The sequence below is a fragment of the Schistocerca serialis genome, chromosome 4 (genome assembly GCF_023864345.2).
Source record: "Schistocerca serialis cubense isolate TAMUIC-IGC-003099 chromosome 4, iqSchSeri2.2, whole genome shotgun sequence".
Lineage (NCBI taxonomy): Eukaryota > Metazoa > Arthropoda > Insecta > Orthoptera > Acrididae > Schistocerca > Schistocerca serialis.
In genome coordinates this window covers 612,295,020-612,317,770 of record NC_064641.1, presented here as the reverse complement: position 1 = coordinate 612,317,770, position 22,751 = coordinate 612,295,020, and the positions used below count along the sequence as shown (strand labels likewise).

The 22,751-nt window shown below is 45.6% G+C and overlaps 1 protein-coding gene across 1 annotated transcript in view; it reads left to right on the top strand.

Moving 5' to 3' along the window:
• LOC126475424 (teneurin-a) overlaps positions 1 to 22,751 on the top strand; it is a 353,360-nt gene that overhangs the window by 102,102 nt on the left and 228,507 nt on the right. The window lies entirely within an intron of this gene.

The following is a 22,751-nucleotide window of genomic DNA, read 5'->3' as shown; positions in this document are numbered from 1 at the left end:
AGAGTTATTCCTCGCTTTGCACTAAAATAAAATAGACTTCGAGAAGAACAGAGTAGCTGTTTAGTTTTATTCATAAATTATAATAAGTGGACGAGCTGCAAAATGGTATAACTACTCGAGCTACAGGTTCCGTTTATTTGCAATAATCCATCTGTAAGCCGCCTTCGAAGTAGCAGTCGCTAATGCACGGCTGTAAGTTAGCGCTCGCGCTGGAGATACAAGGTTTGAATCCTGCTAGTGTAAGAAATTTTTACCGCCAGTATTTGGCCGCCAAGGGAAATAGAAATGACGGCGTGAATTTCCCAATTACCAAAATTGGCGCCATTGTCCCGGATTAAATTGGTTCAAATGGCTCTGACAAGGGAACCTCCCCATCGCACCCCCCTCAGATTTAGTTATAACTTGGCACAGTGGATAGGCCTTGAAAAACTGAACACAGATCAATCGAGAAAACAGGAAGAAGTTGTGTGGAACTATGAAAAAAATTAGTAAAATATAAAAATTGAGTAGTCCATGCGAAGATAGGCAACATCAAGGATACTAGGAGTCAAGGAGCGCCGTGGTCCCGTGGCTAGCGAGAGCAGCTACGGATCGAAAGGTCCTAGGTTCAAGTCTTCCCTCGAGTGAAAAGTTTAATTTTTTATTTTCAGTTTATGTGACAAACTCTTATGTTTTCGTCACTTTTTTGGGAGTGATTATCACATCCACAAGAAAACCCAAATCGGGCAAGGCAGAAGAATCTTTTTACCCATTCGCTAAGTGTACAAATTAGGTGGGTCCACAACATATTCCTATCATGTGACGCACATGCCTTCACCAGTGTCGTATAGAATATATCAGACGTGTTTTCCCGTGGAGGAATCGGTTGACCTATGACCTTGCGATCAAATGTTTTCGGTTCCCATTGGAGAGGCACGTCCTTTCGTCTACTAATCGCACGGTTTTGCGGTGCGGTCGCAAAACACAGACACTAAATTTATTGCAGTGAACAGAGACGTCAATGAACGAACGGACAGATCATAACTTTGCGAAAATAAAGAAAGTAAAAGTTTCAGTTGAGGGAAGACTCGAACCAAGGACCTGTCGTTCTGTAGCTACTCACGCTAACCACAGGACCACGGCGCTCCGGAGCTCATGTTAGCCTTGATGTTGCCTATCTTGCACCTGGACTACTCAGTTTCTATATTTTACTAATTTTTTTCACGGTTCCACAAAACTTCTTCCTGTTTTCTCGATTGATCCGTGCTCAGTTTTTCAAGGCCTATCCACTGTGCCAACTTATAACTAAATCTGAGGAGAGTGCGATGGGGAGGATCCCTTGTGAGCACTATGCGACTTAACTTCTGAGGTCATCAGTCGCCTAAAACTTAGAACTAATTAAACCTAACTTACCTAAGGACATCACACACATCCATGCCCGAGGCAGGATTCGAACCTGCGACCGTAGCGATCGCTCGGTTCCACACTGTAGCGCCCAGAACTGCACGGCCACTCTGGCCGGCTGTCCCGGATTAAATTCCAAGCCTCTCTGCAGTGTCTCATGAATGAGAGCACGTAACAGTCCATCCGTCGGACAGGGACGTTAAACTCATCATAAAACAACACCTCCTCCTCCTCCTCATCATCATCGTCATCAGCGATACAGTTCAGGAATAAGCTCCGTATACTCGCTTTAAACTCGCCCACAAGTACTGTGAAGTCATCTCTGAAATCACCATCTCCGTGTGCCTGTAGACTCGACTGGCGAGGTTCCGCCGCAGCCCGCTCGCCACCTTAGTCTGTAGTCGAGTGCAAGTGGATTCTACTCGCTCAGAAAGAAGAGTGAGTACACGAGTTCGCAAGTATAACCGCGGTGTCGCAGCATATCCGCTACATACACAACCATTAAAAGGAATTTCCACCTTTAATCTGTAAATTACTGTTCATTTATTTTACAGAATCATGATTTCATGCGGGGCCCCTCCCGCCGGAGGTTCGTGTCCTCCGCCGGGCATGGGTGTGTATGTTGTTCTTCGCTTGAGATAGTTTAAGTTAGTTTACGCAGTGCGTAAGTCTAGGGACCGATAACCTCAGCAGTTTGGTCCCTTAGGAATTAACACACACATGATTTCAGCCCTATAGCTGTCCTCAAGTGCAAGTTTAAATTTCACAAAATGTCCGACCTACCTAAATGACAGAAACAAATTATATACCAATAAAACGACTGATCGGTTATCAGGGAATCTTCTTCTGTTTGTACATATATTTATATAGATAAAAGTTTTTCGAAGACTGCTGTAAATTCATTTTACTATTTAATATCTATTCATAAAACGTCTAACAACTGCACTGATATATACAAATTTTCGAGGCGTCTAACGAGATTACCAGAAAACATGACAGATGGAGGAAGTGCAATCTCTAAGTGATTATTAATTAAACTCGCTGTTACGAAATGAACGCTAGTTGCCTGGCCAAATGAATACTGAAATGGCGTGCGTTTCCATCGCAGGTACATAATAGTGACGTTCCTCTGTGGCCAGTTTTCGTTGACGCACCACATGTCATCTCATGGTGGAGGTGGAATAAACAGGAATACAATCATTTTGTTTACATTGGACGAAATTTGTACGTTTTTCGTCTGAGGCGTGGACTATAGCGTCAAACTCGTTCCAGCTATCACTCATCCTCAAGTGGAACATATATGCAGTTGTGTACTTTGCATCAATTAATTCTCATCTTACAACCTCCACTGTCTCACATAACACAGCTTAATTAGAGGCCATCTGATCCCGACAGTCGGTCATTTCGTTTTGTCAGTGCTATTTTACAGCAGCAAGATCATGTACTCATCTTCTGTACTAACAATAACTCACGACTAGCCTCACACTCACGCAGTCTTTGGTAAGAGAGAGCGGGTCGACGAGTATGAAGCGATCGCAGCGGCACAGTTAGACTCGTCACACTCGCGGAACTACAGCAGGACCGAAGAAGCCCGTTAGCAATGATTTAACAGCGGCGCCTTGATTTGTGAAGTATGCAACCTGCAACTTTAAAATCGTACTCGGTTTGTTCCTGATTCTAATTACTGGTTTTACTCGTCAGGACGGCTTCCAGGACTTGGCAGATTTATTTTCATTGAGGTCTGCGGTTGGATGCCCTTCTTGTCGCCACAGACGTCAGTTACCTAAGGGAGGAAAGTCGTGGGCGCCACGTGTCTGAGAATAGTGTAAAGTTTTCCCTGTGTATGAACATATTTTTATTGTTTGCATACCGTTATTTCGGAGGCGAAAACTGGGGACCAGCCCAGCATTTGCCTGAAACGAAAGAGGGAAACAGTAAAAAGAAAAAACAAACCTCAAACTGGCCGATGCGCCAGACATGGTCGTTAACCATCCATGCGGACTAGATCAGGGTCAGGCTCACTTTCCTGTTTCGCTAGCTATCACACTGTGCGTTACACTATACGAGTAGTTGTTATACACACACACGTCCATTACAGTCACTACATATGTGTTCACCTTAGACTAACTAATAACAATGCTACTTTTAAAACGGTATTACTGTTACTATTGTTAGTACTACCACCATCATCATAACACATCTACCTGCGTCTACTCCCACCATTATTTACTGCTTCTGCTACATTGTGCCATGTTACTATTGAACTGAAGGTGCAGTGCGGCGTGTATATATCGCAGCACGCTGAAACGACGTAGGTACGTTCAGTAATCGGTGCGCTCATCCACTATGCCGACAAAATACACTACTGGCCATTAAAATTGCTATACCAAGAAGAAATGCAGACGATAAGCGAGTAATCATTGGACGAATATATTATACTAGAACTGACATGTGATTACATTTTCACACAATTTGGGTCTATAGATCCTGAGAAATCAGTACCCAGAACAACCACCTCTGGCCGTAATAACGGCCTTCATACGTCTGGGCACTGAGTCAAACAGAGCTTGGATGACGTGTACAGGTACAGCTACCCAAGCAGCTTCCACACGATACCACAGTTCAACAAGAGTAGTGACTGGCGTATTGTGACGAGCCAGTTGCTCGGCCACCATTGACCAGACGTTTTCAATTGGTGAGAGATCTCGAGAATGTGCTGGCCAGGGCAGCAGTCGAACATTTTCTGTATCCAGAAAGGCTCGTACAGCACCTGCAACATGCGGTTGTGCATTATCCTGCTGAAATGTAGGGTTTCGCAGATATCGAAGGTATCGAATGAAGGGTAGAGCCACGGGTCGTAACACATCCGAAATGCAACGTCCACTGTTCAAAGTGCCGTCAGTGCGAACAAGAGGCGACCGAGACGTGTAACCAGTGGCACCCCATACCATCACGCCGCGTGATACGCCAGTATGGCGATGTCGAATACACGCTTCCAATTTGCGTTCACCGCGATGTCACCAAACACGGATGCGACCATCATGATGCTGTAAACAGAACCTGGATTCATCCGAAAAAATGACGTTTTTCCATTCGTGCACTCAGGTTCGTCGTTGAGTACACCATCGCAGGCGCTCCTTTCTGTGATGCAGCGTCGAGGGTAACCGCAGCCATGGTCTCCGAGCTGATAGTCCATGCTGCTGCAAACGTCGTCGAACTGTTCGTGCAGATGGTTGTTGTCTTGCAAACGTCCCCATCTGTTGACTCAGGGATGGAGACGTGGCTCCACGATCCGTTACAGCCACGCGGATAAGATGCCTGTCATCTCGACTGCTAGTGATACGAGGCTGTTGGTACGCAGCACGGCGTTCCGTATTACCCTCCTGAACTCACCGATTCCATATTCTGCTAACAGTCATTGGATCTCGACCAACGCGAGTTGCAATGTCGCGATACGATAAACCTCAATCGCGATAGGCTACATTCCAACCTTTATCAAAGTCGGAAACGTGATGGTACGCATTTTTCCTCCTTACACGAGGTATCACAACAACGTTTCAGCAGGCAACGCCGGTTAACTGCTGTTTGTGTATGAGAAATCGGTTGGAAACTTTCCTCATGTCAGCACGTTGTAGGTGTCGCCACCGGCGCCAACCTTGTGTGAATGCTCTGAAAAGCTAATCATTTGCATATCACAGCATCTTCTTCCTGTCGGCTAAATTTCGCGTCTGTAGCGCGTCATCTTCGTGGTTTAGTAATTTTAATGGCCAGTAGTGTAGTATTTCCACTTTCTTCCACCAGGTGAAAATATGATGTTGCAAGCAGATAGAATGTAAAATGTTTCCCGTTTTGACATCAGTATGCTGTTTGTGAAGTGACTGTTGGTGTAAAGGAGTAAGGAGGTTGAAGTTTACCATATGAAACGCAATGGGTTGAGAAAGACCGTCCATTGCTGGTAAAGTTGTTTGGTCAGAACGGCTGCATTAGCAGCGCTGAACTGCGGGAATATCGCCGACAGAAATAGCTACAAAGGGGCCTCATGTCGATAAATGGGCTAAAGAAAGTGATCACTAAATTTGAAGGAACAGATGAATTAGGTGGTGCAGTAGGGCGGGCGGGGCGGCCCATTCCCATGGCAGTTGCTGCTGGTGCTGTTTGTATAGCCGACTGTGTAGGACATGCTCCAGATTCTGCACCCAGTGAACGACCTGTATCACGGGAATTGTCTCTCCCCTGCTCAACAGTTCAAAAGATTTTGCGGCGCATTTTACACTGGCATGCCTACAAGATTCAGAAAGTGCATCAAATGGAGGTCCAAATAGGCTACAAGAAGGTGACCTCCATTTTTTGACACGCAGATAAATGAATGACCTGTGGCCAGGGAATATTCTTTGAATAGACATCTTACCTTGCATGGTGTCGTGAATGTACAGAACTGTCGCATATGGGATTCTACTCCGCCACATGTTGTGCATCTTATGGTGCTGCGTAGCGTGGTTTCGCAATATCCTTCAATCTCGGTCCGTTTTTCTTCGGCGAGATTGCATCTTGCGGGTGTGTTCGGTGTTAAGTGAATCTGCACGTTATAATGACTTTCATGTGCAAGATGTGATTCCAGCTTTGGAAGAACGCAACTGTGCCCACACCATTATTTTCATGCAAGATGGGCCGACAAAACTTGTCGCTTGCCAGGTGAAGGATTTACTTCGAGAAACTTATAACGAATGCATCTCTAGATAATTTCAAAATATGTGGCTTTCCAGATCCTTCAAACTAAATCTATGTTACTTCTGGTCGTGGGGATATCTGAAAGATCGTGTCTATCAGGGATGTATCCGGGCTCTTCCTGATTTGAAAGATAGGATACGGTGACTCATTGCTCTGATAACACCGGATATCCTGCAAAAAACTGTCGACCAGTTGCTGTGTCAGGAGACCATATTGAAACATGTTGTAACCTGCGACCATATCCTAAAAGATGTGCCAGAACCACCTGTCTCATGTGTTTGCTCGCTCCTCTCCTTTCCCGCACTCACACCAGATTCTGACTGCTTACAACACCATATTTTCACCTGGCGGCAAAAAGTGGAACTATTATTTTTTCCAGCATATCCCGCGAGCACGCCGATTAATATACATACCTACGAAGTTTCAGCATCCTACGATGTATACATCCTGCACTGCAGCATTCGGAACGCCGTTAGTTTAATTATAACCACCGGGTTTAATCACGGAAAGCTGGCAACCTCTATCGTACTAAACTGATCGCCGCTAACTATTTATTGGTTTTTGCACCAGAAAATCTTCAGTCACTCAGTGCACCCCAATTATTAAGTGCTCTCCCCATTTCCTGAGCACTACAGATGACGCCGTGAGAGAATACTGAGTCTTCATTCACTTCATTGTGGATAGCAGTCTCTGTCAGTACATTTTTTCTTGTATTCCTAGGATATAGAGGACATTCCTATAGTCGTATGGTACGTTGGCAAATTCAGTATGTGCCGTTACCCTGTGACACTAGCCTCACCCTGCTCTCTCGAATTCCTTGGGAAAAATGTTTACAGTGCATGTCGGTGAACGACGATAAGTTATAGGGAGTTGGAAAGACTGCAAGAAATGCATGCTTGGACATAAATACAGGTTCTAGCGAAGACTGCAGGTTCCGCTGCTACGTTTGACCACGCAGTGTCCTCAACACGCCGCAAGTGTCAGTCATGGCCAGAACAAAGTTCTGTGTGATTGTGAGTGCATTACGTCGGAGCTAAGTGAATTCGAATGTGGGGATTTGTTGTTGCTCATATGGTGGGTGCTTCAGTAAGCAAGGTAGCTGAAGTGTTTACGGTCTCAGGGGGCACCACAGCGAAGATTATATCGCATACTGGGAAAGCGGAAAAACATCTCTGCTGTCACAACGCGGACGAAAGTGTGTGCTGATTGGTCGTTATGGACAGTCACTGAATAGTACTGTGCCAAAAAATAAGAGGACGACAGCTGAAAAAGTCACTGCAGAACTAATTATCGTAGATAGTGTCGGAAGTGTCGATAGTGTCGGAAGTTCCATGCGGCTTTTCGCGGATGATGCTGTAGTATACAGAGAAGTTGCAGCATTAGGAAATTGTAGCGAAATGCAGGAAGATCTGCAGCGGATAGGCACTTGGTGCAGGGAGTGGCAACTGACCCTTAACATAGACAAATGTAATGTATTGCGAATACATAGAAAGAAGGATCCTTTATTGTATGATTATATGATAGCGGAACAAACACTGGTAGCAGTTACTTCTGTAAAATATCTGGGAGTATGCGTGCGGAACGATTTGAAGTGGAATGATCATATAAAATTAATTGTTGGTAAGGCGGGTACCAGGTTGAGATTCATTGGGAGAGTGCTTAGAAAATGTAGTCTATCAACAAAGGAGGTGGCTTACAAAACACTCGTTCGACCTATACTTGAGTATTGCTCATCAGTGTGGGATCCGTACCAGATCGGTCTGACGGAGGAGATAGAGAAGATCCAAAGAAGAGCGGCGCGTTTCGTCAAAGGGTTATTTGGTAACCGTGATAGTGTTACGGAGATGTTTAATAAACTCAAGTGGCAGACTCTGCAAGAGAGGCGCTCTGCATCGCGGTGTACCTTGCTCGCCAGGTTTCGAGAGGGTGCGTTTCTGGATGAGGTATCGAATATATTGCTTCCCCCTACTTATACCTCCCGAGGAGATCACGAATGTAAAATTAGAGAGATTAGAGCGCGCTCGGAGGCTTTCAGATAGTCGTTCTTCCCGCGAACCATACGCGACTGGAACAGGAAAGGGAGGTAATGACAGTGGCACGTAAAGTGCCCTCCGCCACACACCGTTGGGTGGCTTGCGGAGTATCAGTGTAGATGTAGATGTAGAAATCGCGAATCCTGTCGGCACCAAAATAACATGGAATGAGCTCCACAAGCAGTGAACTGCAGGGCGAGCTGGAATTATTCCAAAACCACTCATCAGTGATGCAAATGGTCGTATGAGGAAAACATGATGTCGAAGCGATAAGACCTGGTCTGTGAAGCAATGGAAGAAAATAAATTGATCGGTTGAGTCTCGTTTCACACTCTTTCTAACTTCTGGCCGAGTTTACTTCTCAAAAGTAAAACATGCTGGGGTTCATTGCTGATTTTTGCGGCTCTATCGTGGTATTCCATTGGACCAATGGGTGCTGTGCAGAGTTGCATTACTGCCAAGGATTCTGTGACCATAAGGCTGATCAGGTCCATCCCATGCCTCAATGTTCGTTCCCGAGTGTTGCCAAGGTGACAGAGCTTCTATTCACATTGCTCACATCGTCGTCGATCCGTTTTCCAAGCACAAGAATGAATTATGCATCTCCCCTCGGCACCAATCACCAGATCTCAATATTATTGATCCTTGACTGCTTTGGAGAGAAGCCTGCGTGATTGCTATCCAGCTTCAACATCGTTACGTTAACTTGTCGCTATTTTTCAGAAAGAATGGTATAAGATTCTCTTGAAAACCAAACAGGGTCTGCATTTATCCATTTGGATACTTCTGGAAGCTGCTTTGAATGCCATAGGCTTTCCTACACAGTATTAGGGATGGCAATGTGGATTTTTTTTTAGACATCCATATTTTTATTCACCCCCTACACGCTGTCATGAGTCCCAGAAAATATTAGATACGGGCTCCCAGGTAGATGCTATTTTCTTGACTTCCGGAAGGCGTTCGATACAGTTTCACACTGTCGCCTGATAAACAAAGTAGAGCCTACGGAATATCAGACCAGCTGTGTGGCTGGATTGAAGAGTTTTTAGCAAACAGAACATAGCATGTTGTTCTCAATGGAGAGACGTCTACGGACGTTAAAGTAACCTCTGGCGTGCCGGCCGGTGTGGCCGTGCGGTTCTAAGCGAGTCAGTTTGGAACCGTGTGACCGCAACGGTCGCAGGTTCGAATCCTGCCTCGGGCATGGATGTGTGTGATGTCCTTAGGTTAGTTAGGTTTAAGTAGTTCTAAGTTCTAGGGGACTGATGACCTCAGTAGTTAAGTCCCAGAGTGCTCAGAGCCATTAGCCAACCTCTGGCGTGCCACAGGGGAGTGTTATGGGACCATTGCTTTTCACAATATATATAAACGACCTAGTACATAGTGTCGGAACTTCCATGCGGCTTTTCGCGGATGATGCTGTAGTATACAGAAAAGTTGCAGCATTAGGAAATTGTAGCGAAATGCAGGAAGATCTGCAGCGGATAGGCACTTGGTGCAGGGAGTGGCAACTGACCCTTAACATAGACAAATGTAATGTATTGCGTATACATAGAAAGAAGGATCCTTTCTTGTATGATTGTATGATAGCGGAACAAACACTGGTAGCAGTTACTTCTGTAAAATATCTGGGAGTATGCGTGCGGAACGATTTGAAGTGGAATGATCATATAAAATTAATTGTTAGTAAGGCGGGTACCAGGTTGAGATTCATTGGGAGAGTCCTTAGAAAATGTAGTCCGTCAACAAAGGAGGTGGCTTACAAAACACTCGTTCGACCTATACTTGAGTATTGCTTATCAGTGTGGGGTCCGTACCAGATCGGGTTGACGGAGAAGATAGAGAGGATCCAAAGAAGAGCGGCGCGTTTCGTCACAGGGTTATTTGGTAAGTGTGATAGCGTTACGGAGATGTTGAGCAAACTCAAGTGCCAGACTCTGCAAGAGAGGCGCTCTGCATCGCGGTGTAGCTTGCTGACCAGGTTTCGAGAGGGTGCGTTTCTGGATGAGGTATCGAATATATTGCTTCCCCCTACTTATAGCTCCCGAGGAGATCACGAATGTAAAATTAGAGAGATTCGAGCGCGCACGGAGGCTTTCCGGCAGTCGTTCTTCCCTCGAACCATACGCCACTGGAACAGGAAAGGGAGGTAATGACAGTGGCACGTAAAGTGCCCTCCACCACACACCGTTGGATGGCTTGCGGAGTATAAATGTAGATGTAGATGTAGATGCAGATGTACGTGGTTCTCGGACATGCGCCGCGTGGGATTAGCCGAGCGGTCTGAGGCGCTGCAGTCATGGACTGTGCTGCTGGTCCCGGCGGAGGTTCGATGCCTCCCTCGGGCATGGGTGTCCGTGTTTATCCTTAGGATAATTTAGGTTAAGTAGTGTGTAAGCTTAGGGACTGATGACCTTAGCAGTTAAGTCCTATAAGATTTAACACTTTAAAAAAATTTAAAAAAATGTTCTCGGACATGCAGAGTAAGCATTCTGCCTCTGTGTGACACCATCATGGTAGTGTTTATAAGGGATCCCATAAGTGAACTGGTGGACTGATTTGCATGCCACATTTGTTCCGACATTTTACACAGAGGATATCTCAGTGTGTCTTGATAATGACTAAAAAGTCGTAATTAGCCAACAGCAGATAGATGTGAAAATTGTACAGCCCGTAACAAAAAATGTTTACGTTCGAAAATATATCGAGTGTAGTGGACCAGCTTCTTTTTCCGTATGATACCCGAAAACTGTTTCGCGAATCGGTAGCTCCATTCGTAATTGACTCTTGATTCTCGTAATGGTCACGTGATGGCTGACGAAGACGCGCGCCCGGACCGCAGACAAGGAGCACCGCATCTAACCGCGAAAGGGACGCACCCGCCGCGCGGAGTTCACGGCATTGCCCCAAGGACCGACCTCCTCAGCGAAACTTTTCGCTCCAACTTAGTCGCGCCACCGGTTATGCAAATTGTATTTGTGTTCCAGTGTTGTTTAAAGCCTTTTCTGGTTCCAGCACACGTCGCTTCGACTTCTTCTCCCCATTTCTCTTTCCTTATTTCTCTTTTTTTTCGCTTCTGCCGCAGCAAACTTTGCGATGGGATTTATAAAACAAAGTTTCCACGACGTCGTTTATTTTTTAATGCTGTAGGCGCCGCCGTTCGCGGCTGTTCATCCATAGAGATTTATGGACGGCCTTCAGGCGAAATCGCTGCTGTATGGCATCCGTCCCGCGTGCATTTAATCAGCGTATTCCCCCGATATTGTGTGTTCTCCTTTCCGCTCGACAAGAAAATCTAATGCAATACTCTCAAGTACAGCACCACTGTCATCCTTAGTAACTGTTGCTTTGTTATATCTCTTCAATGTAGCTTTGAATATTTCCATCTTCCCGCCTCCACCCCGACCGCCTTCCTACAAAGCCATCTGTTTATCTCAGTCAGCTGTTCTTATGAACCTTCGTTACTTTCGACGAGAAAAGCTACGTCGTTGGCATACGCTAGCATTAACATTTATTCCCCCTGCGCTCTTTTCGGACTTTTTTTTCTTCCTTACCGACTCCTTTGACATACTGCTCTTTCGATTCCTTAAACATGGAACTGTCTTTCTTCGCTTTTCTGTCTCTCTCACTACGATAGTTTTTTTGTCGATTTGTCGATATCTGCGTGCACACTCTGCAAACCACTAGGAAGTGAAACTTCCTGGCAGATTAAAACTGCGTGCTGGACTGGAAAGCGAACATGGAATCTTTACTCTTCGCGGGCAACTGATCTACTAACTGAGCTATCGAGGCCCCCGCGATTCTGTTTCCGCCAGTACCTCTTCTGCTGACTCCCAAAATGCATGACAGACGATAATTCCCATTTACCACGTATTAGTGTTTCTTCACGTTCCATTAGCATATGCTGTGCGGGAAGACTCAAATGTCTCTGAGCACTATTGGACTTAACATATGAGGTCATCAGTCCCCTAGACTCGGAACTACTTAAACCTAACTAACCAAAGGACATCACACACATCCATGCACGAGGCAGGATTCGAACCTGTGACCGTAGCAGCAGCGCGGTTCCGGACTGAAGCGCCTAGAACCACTCGGCAACAGCGGCCGGCTGTGCGGGAAGAATTCCTGCTTAAAATGCGCTTTCGCACTCTGCTACAGTAGCGAATACATACTTTGCGGAAAAACCAAAACCAAAGCCGTAAGCTTCGTCTTTAAGGTAAGATACCAGTGTTCAAAAAGGCTTCGGACTGTGCACCGGTCTATCCCGGGTTGTTATTTAGGTAAAATCGATAGATCGAGCATGATGGTTCGTTTCATTTTCCAGCGAGATCTGTATTCAGTCCCAAGAAGTCATTTTTATACGGCCCCCAGGAGTCATTGTGATACGGCAGAAACCAAGTAGGTACCATGTATCGACTGATAACACTTACACTCCCACGTTTGCTGCTGACGGCGATAGATATTAGCGCACATGTGATTCAGCGTTCAGAGGCTCTTTGTTTTCCATATTTTCAGAGATGGTAGTAAGTCAAGTAACATGGGCCTTGAAGTGCATACCTTAAGAGCTATGAGCATTTGTTCATTTTCGCTGCTATGAAATACATTCTTCTATTGAAGAAGTGCTCAGAGCTCTAGGATACACATTTTAGAGCTGTGTTTACTAGATAATTTTTCTTGGTTTGGCCCATACTATCTCCTCCCAAAATATGGAAAACAAAGAGCTTGCAGTAGAAGAGATTTGTTTCACAGTAAAGAAGACTCCTCATATCTCTGGCAGGTGGCCCAGTGGTTAGCACTTTGGACTCGCATTCGGGAGAACGACGGTTCAAACCCGCGTCCGGCCATCCAGGTTTAGGTTTTCCGTGATTTCCCTAAATCTCTCTAGGATGGTTCCTTTGACGGCTGATTTTCTTCCCCATCCTTAACACAATCCGAGCTAGTTCTCCGTCTCTAATGATCTCGATGCCAACGGGACGTTAAACCAAATCTGTTTTCCTTCTTCCTTATCTTTTAAGGTATGCAATTTAGAGTCCACATTTACCAGACTTCTTTGCATCGTATGATCATTCCTCTCACATCCTTGAATATTGACCATTCCTCCTGAGACACTCCATATAACGAGAGTCAAAGTCATGTCACCACTCAAATTGGTTTTATGTGTATCAATTAATGATTGTGCAATCATGTACGATTTTCAACTTTAGCACAGCATAGATTCTATGTTAAACATGATGGCGAACACGTTGAGGCCACTAAGTAAATTAAAAATTATGGCAACTTTCATTTAAATGCACATTTCATGACCAGGAACACATCTACGATTTGACTGAAAATATAATTTTGATTCGCCCTTTACATTCCCACCAACATAAACAGTTCTGAACACTTTTTCTATTTAAGGTAAAAAAATCAGCAATTTTTATTTAATGAGCTATGTTTACTGTTGCGTTTGCAGCTGCGTCGATCTTCGCAACGTACCTCATCTTTCCATACCCAGCGAGAGGCAGAGCAGGGAATCTGTCCTCGCTACAACCCTCCTCCCCCTCTAATCACACCATAAAATCGAGCTCACGTCATGCCCCACCGCAAAGGCAATTCAGTATGGCTTTGAAGAAAGATACAACATGCAGAGGATATTTACTAGTGGCGGAGGTATTCATCGCGGTATCTCAAAACCATGTTGTCATTCACTGCAAAATTAACATGACTTGCCTCATTTCCCACCCACTTCTCGCCCAAACGCCTATATCAGATCTTGGGTACGCCACTGCGTGTCACAAATAAAGCGTGATAGGCATACGGTAAAGATCAACGCCAGAATTACTTACTGTGTAGTACCGTGCGAAGTAAATTTGTACTGAAAAACTTGTAATAATTCATCTGTTGGGACTGACGGAGTAAGTCTATGATAGTAGCAAGCATAATTTTACTATTTACTTTAGAGGGGGGTTGGAGGGAGAGGAGACCAAACAGCGAGGTCATCGGTCTCATCGGATTAGGGAAAGATGGGGAAGGAAGGCAACCGTGCCCTTTCAAAGGAATCATCCCGGCATTGCCTGGAGCGATTTAGGAAAATCACGGAAAATCTAAATCAGGATGGCCGACCGCGGGATTGAACCGTCGTCCTCCCGAATGCGAGTCCAGCGTGCTAGCCACTGCGCCACCTCGCTCGGTTTTACTTTAGAAATGACAATATTTTTCGCCCGGTGAACGCACAGTGCAAGGTATTTGCATAGATGACATCGATTCGGTAGTAAATACTAGACAATTTTACATTGATATTAGACATTCATATGTAAATAAGGCTACATGGTGACCATTTAGAAGTTTTTTATACAGATGTAAATTAGTTATTCAGCAGTAACCTACCTTCCTTGTCCACCTACAGATTCTTTAAAGAATCGAACTTCCACGTGCAAAACAGGGAATAGAGGTAGAAATAAAAAAAATAATAGAAGTCACGCTTGATGCTAAATTTTTACTGCATGAACAGCGGAACGTAGTAAGTTATAAACTTATTTCCTTTTATTATTTTTGGAGGGTTTCAGCAAGAAAAAGTTTCGAAAAGGTTTGAAATTATGCGCGGAGTTTGTTGTAAGTTGCGAAATGATTTCCTTCTCAAATAGTGGATGAATAGAGGGTGTTCGTGAATTCCCGTTAGAATTTCTAGGACGTGTAGAGGGGTGTTAGTAGATAATGTTTTGAACTAGAACACATGTTCGTTTCCCTGCTACAACCATTTGAAAATACACTCCTGGAAATTGAAATAAGAACACCGTGAATTCATTGTCCCAGGAAGGGGAAACTTTATTGACACATTCCTGGGGTCAGATACATCACATGATCACACTGACAGAACCACAGGCACATAGACACAGGCAACACAGCATGCACAATGTCGGCACTAGTACAGTGTATATCCACCTTTCGCAGCAATGCAGGCTGCTATTCTCCCATGGAGACGATCGTAGAGATGCTGGATGTAGTCCTGTGGAACGGCTTGCCATGCCATTTCCACCTGGCGCCTCAGTTGGACCAGCGTTCGTGCTGGACGTGCAGACCGCGTGAGACGACGCTTCATCCAGTCCCAAACATGCTCAATGGGGGACAGATCCGGAGATCTTGCTGGCCAGGGTAGTTGACTTACACCTTCTAGAGCACGTTGGGTGGCACGGGATACATGCGGACGTGCATTGTCCTGTTGGAACAGCAAGTTCCCTTGCCGGTCTAGGAATGGTAGAACGATGGGTTCGATGACGGTTTGGATGTACCGTGCACTATTCAGTGTCCTCTCGACGATCACCAGTGGTGTACGGCCAGTGTAGGAGATCGCTCCCCACACCATGATGCCGGGTGTTGGCCCTGTGTGCCTCGGTCGTATGCAGTCCTGATTGTGGCGCTCACCTGCACGGCGCCAAACACGCATACGACCATCATTGGCACCAAGGCAGAAGCGACTCTCATCGCTGAAGACGACACGTCTCCATTCGTCCCTCCATTCACGCCTGTCGCGACACCACTGGAGGCGGGCTGCACGATGTTGGGGCGTGAGCGGAAGACGGCCTAACGGTGTGCGGGACCGTAGCCCAGCTTCATGGAGACGGTTGCGAATGGTCCTCGCCGATACCCCAGGAGCAACAGTGTCCCTAATTTGCTGGGAAGTGGCGGTGCGGTCCCCTACTGCACTGCGTAGGATCCTACGGTCTTGGCGTGCATCCGTGCGTCGCTGCGGTCCGGTCCCAGGTCGACGGGCACGTGCACCTTCCGCCGACCACTGGCGACAACATCGATGTACTGTGGAGACCTCACGCCCCACGTGTTGAGCAATTCGGCGGTACGTCCACCCGGCCTCCCGCATGCCCACTATACGCCCTCGCTCAAAGTCCGTCAACTGCACATACGGTTCACGTCCACGCTGTCGCGGCATGCTACCAGTGTTAAAGACTGCGATGGAGCTCCGTATGCCACGGCAAACTGGCTGACACTGACGGCGGCGGTGCACAAATGCTGCGCAGCTAGCGCCATTCGACGGTCAACACCGCGGTTCCTGGTGTGTCCGCTGTGCCGTGCGTGTGATCATTGCTTGTACAGCCCTCTCGCAGTGTCCGGAGCAAGTATGGTGGGTCTGACACACCGGTGTCAATGTGTTCTTTTTTCCATTTCCAGGAGTGTATATTGGTAATGCGACCACTTTTACAAGTAATTTATTACGCGTGACCCAGTGCATTACCTTTTCTACAATTCCACTTATATAACCAAAGAAACAAAACTTAACCAGTTTTCATAAACACTTTTGTTTACAGCACAGCCTCTTCCTGTCAGGGTGTGCGGAGTCTCCCTGGAGCACCACAGTCACCCCTGCTGACGGTGAAGGTATCCTTTGTCGTAGCCGTGATATACTATGGAGTCAGATGTTGTGGAGAACCATCTTGATGAAGGCGACGAGCAGCTCTTCCATTACTGAGATCTTCGCCATTCAGAAGGATCATTCGATGTATTCTGCAAACGTGTACTCAACCATGTTGGTACAACACTCACAGAGAGTGAATGAGGGTGAACTAGGTCAGAAGGGTAGGACAGACCTCGAATGACATCAGCCTAATCGACGTAACCATCCTACAGCATGACTATCCTATTGCATACCACTTAGTAAACATGTTTTCAACGGCTGTAGCACGGAAACGGTACGTTTTCGGACATGGGTTTCGATTCAAAATATTATGTAGCCTCCCCCCTAAGTCCTAGGAGTTTGTAACTGGAATTTCCGAACACACTGTGTAGTCTGGGTGATTTTTGCGCCGTGAGTTACTCTACCACAAGACGTACACACAGTTTATGACCTTAATAGTTGATTTATTGTGTTAAATATTTAACACCTCTTAGTGAGTAGATTATGACAGGATTTTAAATTTTTTAATTTGGTCAGTAATATTATGAAACACTGGAAAACAAATTTTTGTTGCCACTGGAAGCCGTTAGATAGGCAACCTGCATCTGGGATTTGGTGACCATTTTAGCCTTTTAGTAAAACAGCTTACATGAACTACTGCGAAGCACAACGTTTTCCACCTGTTGGTGTACAGTGGAAATTATGTACATAGATGACATATCTTCGACAGTAATCGTTAGATGAAGTGTTTCGCTCTTTTACACATGTAATATGTCGAAACGAAGACAGTTTCCTCTTCAAAGGAACGATATGCACTGACGTACTTAGTAGTGCACTATAGCTTGATAATGGCATAATAGACCGAAATCGCGATCGTGGTGCATAAGTACAGTTTAATAACAGTCCAGCGAATGGCCTTGCCGCTGTGGTAACAATGGTTCCTACCAGATCACCGAAGTTAAGCGCTGTTGGGCTGGGCTACCACATGGATAGGTAACCGTTTGGGTCTGCCGAGCGCTGTTTGAAAGCGGGATGCATCCAGACTGTGAGACCACTGAAGGAGCTACTTGATTCAAAAGTAGCGGCCCCGGTCGCGATAGCCGACAGCGGCGGAGAGAGCTGTGTGCTGACCATATGACCTTCCATATCCGTATGCAGTGACGCACATCATCTGAGGATGACGCGGTGCCGGCCGAAGTGGCCGTGCGGTTCTGGCGCAGCAGTCTGGAACCGCGAGACCGCTACGGTCGCAGGTTCGAATCCTGCCTCGGGCATGGATGTGTGTGACGTCGTTAGGTTAGTTAGGTTTAACTAGTTCTAAGTTTTAGGGGACTAATGACTTCAGAAGTTGAGTCCCATAGTGCTCAGAGCCATTTGAACCATTTGATGACGCGGTACATTTGGGCCTTCCGAGGCCTGCTGGAAAGGAGAGAATAAAAATCCAGGTGAAAAACGTTGTCCTTTCTAAAACGATGCAGGGCCGTGAACATCAGTGAACACAAAATATGTTTACCAAAAAAATGGTTCAAATGGCTCTGAGGACTATGGGACTCAACTGCTGTGGTCATAAGTCCCCTAGAACATAGAACTACTTAAACCTAACTAACCTAAGGACATCACACACATCCATGCCCAAGACAGGATTCGAACCTGAGACCGTAGTGGTCGCGCGGTTCCACATTGTAGCGCCTAGAACCGCTCGGCCACTCCGGCCGGCTATGTTTACCATTTACATTCGACACCATCTTACTGAAACGTGCATAATGTCAGACGTTTTTCGTTAAAATACAAAGAGCGTACTTTAGTTTTCCTAACGAATATCTTGTGCTATAAGTAATCGAGCAAAAGGCCGGATAGTTGTAGCGTACATATTTCAACAACAGATGGATTACGTCTCTCTGATATGAAGATACAGCCACTCTTTCCAGAAGTTTTGGTACAAGAGTGATTTCGTTTTAAAAGTCACTACCGAATCGCATGATAAAGAGCTTGGGCCCACATTTTTTGTACTCCCTGTATATCAAACTGAACGTCGAAGCGCCGCCGCCGCCGGTGCTGGCATTAGATTATATTTCGTTCACGCTCGTCATACGTTTGATTGCCCGGTTTCGGCGCGGCGCGAGGCGCCGGAGACATGAATATGTCCGCCGCGCTGGTCTCGTAAAAGCGGCGTCAGTTGGCGGCAGTGGCGGGGCAGCTGTGCCGTGCTAAGCGCCTCCCCGATGGCGCCGTTCAACTTTTATTGGACCGAGCGCCGCCGTAAATCCATTGATACGTGCCGCTCGAATGTTCCAGCCTATAAAACCGGTTTCGAATCTGCCCGCCCGCTACCGGTCTGTATCACTTTTCCACGCCTAAGTCGTATAAAATTATTTTCCGCTTTCGCGCTACCCTTCTACCAGTCAATATTACTTTACTGCTTTCGACAGCAGCCCAGATACCCGTAAGGAATGTTTTACGCCCTCCATTTTCCGATAATATAAGCCGTGCGATTCAGCTTGTCATGATATGCCTAGTAAAGAGGTTTTTCGTCTTCTCCCTCTTAACTGGTAAGGCCCCATCCCCATGATTGGGCCATATGATGTATACTCACTTGCTAAGGTGCTGTTTTTCGTAACTAGAGACCATGGTGGTACAAGAGAATAGGACCGGTTAGAGAACAGCTTCCACACAAGTGACGTATCATTTGGTGCCTTTAAATCTTAATCTAATGATTGCATAAACATGTTATTTTTTCTTTTAAAATAAGTACTACACAGTCGTTGTTCTGTAATAGAGATACATTTTTGAATCGATTTCCAGTGCTAATTATTATCAGAAGAAAGTATTCATTTCCATTTAAAGCGATTCCAGATATCCTTAAAAACGTTTAATTGAAAGCAGAAAGAAATACGTCCTCAGTCGATAAAACTGTGCTCTCTATTAAACAGTTGAACGAATGAAAACATAAAATTTCTGTTACTTATTTAATTTAATAATGAAACTTTCTAATTCTATAATTTACAAATCACTTTCCATCGGAAAAACTGGTACATAAATACAGGATAAGTCTTCTAATTTTAAGTTGACATGTGAAATATTATTCACTGTTTAGCTATGGAAGTCGTATATTACATGCGAAGAAACTCCACTAGTAAGTAGGCTTAGAAAATCTGCCATGAAAGTGCACGGTCATTCTAAATGATTGAATGGATTCACAAATTTGCTGTAGCTATATTATTTGACATACTGTCCGTCCCATTAGCTGAGTGGTCAGCGTGATGGATTGCCGACCAACGGGCCCGGGTTCGATTCCCGGCTGGGTTGGAGATTTTCTCCGCTGAGGGACTGGGTGTTGGGTTGTCTTCATCATCATTTCATGCCCATCCGGCGCGCAGGTCGCCCAATGTGGCGTTGAATGTAATAAGACCAGCACCAAGGTGGCCGGACCTGCCCCGCAAGGGGCCTCCCGGCCAATGACGTCAAACACTCATTTCCATTTCCATTTGATATACTGTCACAGGGCTTTGCACACACATAGAAAAACTCAAAAAAACTTTTTTTACGTATTATGGCTGCTCCATATGTGCCCCCCCCCCCCTTAATCTGCAAGTATCAAGACGATACTTAAGTTCTTCCCACCTTCGGTGCGGTGTATATCCATCAATTTGTTCGATAGCACTGTTGATGAGAGCTCACAGCTCTGATACGTTTGTTGGTAGAGGCAGCGTAAACACTGAATCTTTCACGTAATCCCAGACAAAAAAAATTGCATGGGGTGAGGTTGGCAGAGCGTGGACGCCATGACATAAATCGCTTAACGGCAGTCATTCTTCCCAGGCTTGCGAAATACTGATGTGGATGTACAACGAGGTGACGAAAGTCGAGGGATACCGCCTAAAATCGTGTCGGATCTGCTTTTGCCGGCTTACAAAGGGAGGCCGCCAATTGTGAAATTCAGATTCGATTCATACTGCGCATAATAAAAGATCATGGCCAGAGGTGCAATGTGGCAAAGCACCAAGATGCACTTCTCACCCGTTGTCGAGAAAATCGACAGTTAAAAGTAACCGTTGCGGTGAAATACTCTCTACGATTAATAACTTTCTACAGCGTCGTGGCGCAGCGGTAAGCGCTTGGGTTCCTAAGCCGAAGGTCACCGGATCGAATCTCGCGTCATGCAATTTTTTTATTATTTTTGTTATTCATATATATATATAAACTATTGATGAATTGCTTATGCATCCTGGTGAAGGCGGATCGCTCTCCAATTGTACTGCCTCCATTTCTCCGTTTGTTTAACAGGGTGTACCAAAGCTCTCGCGTCCGCACTGATTTTATATATATATATATATATATATATATATATATATATATATATATAATTCCCGGGAATCAGTTGTAACAATTATGCATATAATAAGTTGTTGAAAGTCGTTTGTCGTGGAAAAACTGGCTACTTCGAACATCATTATGTTTTCCGCAAGCAAAGTTGTATTTCACAGATGTTATTAATTGTCTTCATAATGTTAACCACGTATCGTTAACGAAGACGTAGAAACGATATTCCCAAACGAATACGTATAGCGTAAGTCAAACGTTCGAATTAGAATAGAGACCCCACGAACACAAATTTGCTGTGGCAGGTATGAAATATAAACTCCGTTACTTGCTCGTTACACTTGAAGGACAGATGTTGAATGGGCCGAAACGAGCGGCCGCATAACAGCGTAGTTGCCTGCTAACTTCGAAAGAAGGTAGATGCGGTCCCTAGTGCAACTTATAACATCGTCCAAAATCAGTGCGGACGTGAGAGCTTTGGTACACCCTGTTAAACAAACGGAAAAATGGAGGCGGTGCAATTGGAGAGCGATCCGCCTTCACCAACATGCATAAGCAATACATTAATGTTTGAATTACAAAAAACTAATAATAAAAAAAATTGCATGGGGCGAGATTCCATCCGGCGACCTTCAGATTACGAACCCGAGCGCTTACCGCTTCGCCACGACGCTGTAGAAAGTTATTAATCGTAGAGAGTATTTCACCGCAACGGTTACTTTTAACTGTCCGTTTTCTCGACAACGGCTGAGAAGTGCATCTTGGTGCTTTGCCACATTGCACCTCTGGCCATGAGCTTTTATTATGCGCAGTATGAATCGAATTTGAATTTCACAATTGGCGGCCTCCCCTTGTTAGTGCAGTAACTCGACGTGGCATGGACTCAACAAGTCATTGGGGTCCCCTGCATGAAAAACTGAGCCATTCTGTCTCTATAGCCGTCCATAAGTGCGAAATGTTGCCGGTGCAGGATTTTGTGCACGTGACCTCTCGATTATGTCTCATAGATGTTCGATGGCATTCGTATCGGGAGAACTGGGTAGCCAAATCAGTCACTCGAATTCCCCAGAATCCTCTTCAAATCAACCACGAACAATACTAGCCCAGTCACGTGACACATTTTCATCCATAAAAATTTCATCGTCGTTTGGGAACATGAAGTCCATGAATGGCTGCAAATGTTCTGCACTTACCAGTACATAACCATTTCCAGTCAATGATCGGGTCAGTTGGGCCATAGGACCCAGACCATTCCATGTAAACATTGCCCACACCATTATGTAGCCACTACCAGCTTGCACAGTGCCTTGCTGACAATTGCGGTCCATGGTTTTATGGAGACTGCGCCACACTCGAACCCTACCACCAGCTTTTACCACCTGAAATCGGAATTCATCTGACCAGGCCACGATTTTCCAGTCATCTAGGGTCCAACCGATACGGTCAGGAGTCCAGGAGAGACGCTGCAGGCGATGCCTTGCTGTTACCAAAAGCACTCGTGTCGGTCGTCTGCTGCTACAGCCCATTAATGACAAATTTCGCCACACCATCCTAACGGATACGTTCGTCGTACGTCCCACATTGACTTCTGCGGTTATTTCACACAGTGTTTCTTGTCTGCTAGCACTGACATCTCTACTGAAACGTCACCGCTTTCGGTCCTTAAGTAAGGGTCGTCGGCCGCTGCGTTGTCCGTAGTGAGAGGTAATACCTGATATCTGGTATTCTCGACACGCTCTTGTCGCTGTGGATCCCGGAATACTGAATGCCCTAACGGTTTTTAAAATGGAATGCCACATGCGTCTAGCTTCAACCGCTACTCCAAAGTCTGTTAATTTACGTCGTGCGGCCATAATCAAGTCAGAAAACTTTTCGCATGAGCCACCTGTATGTGTACA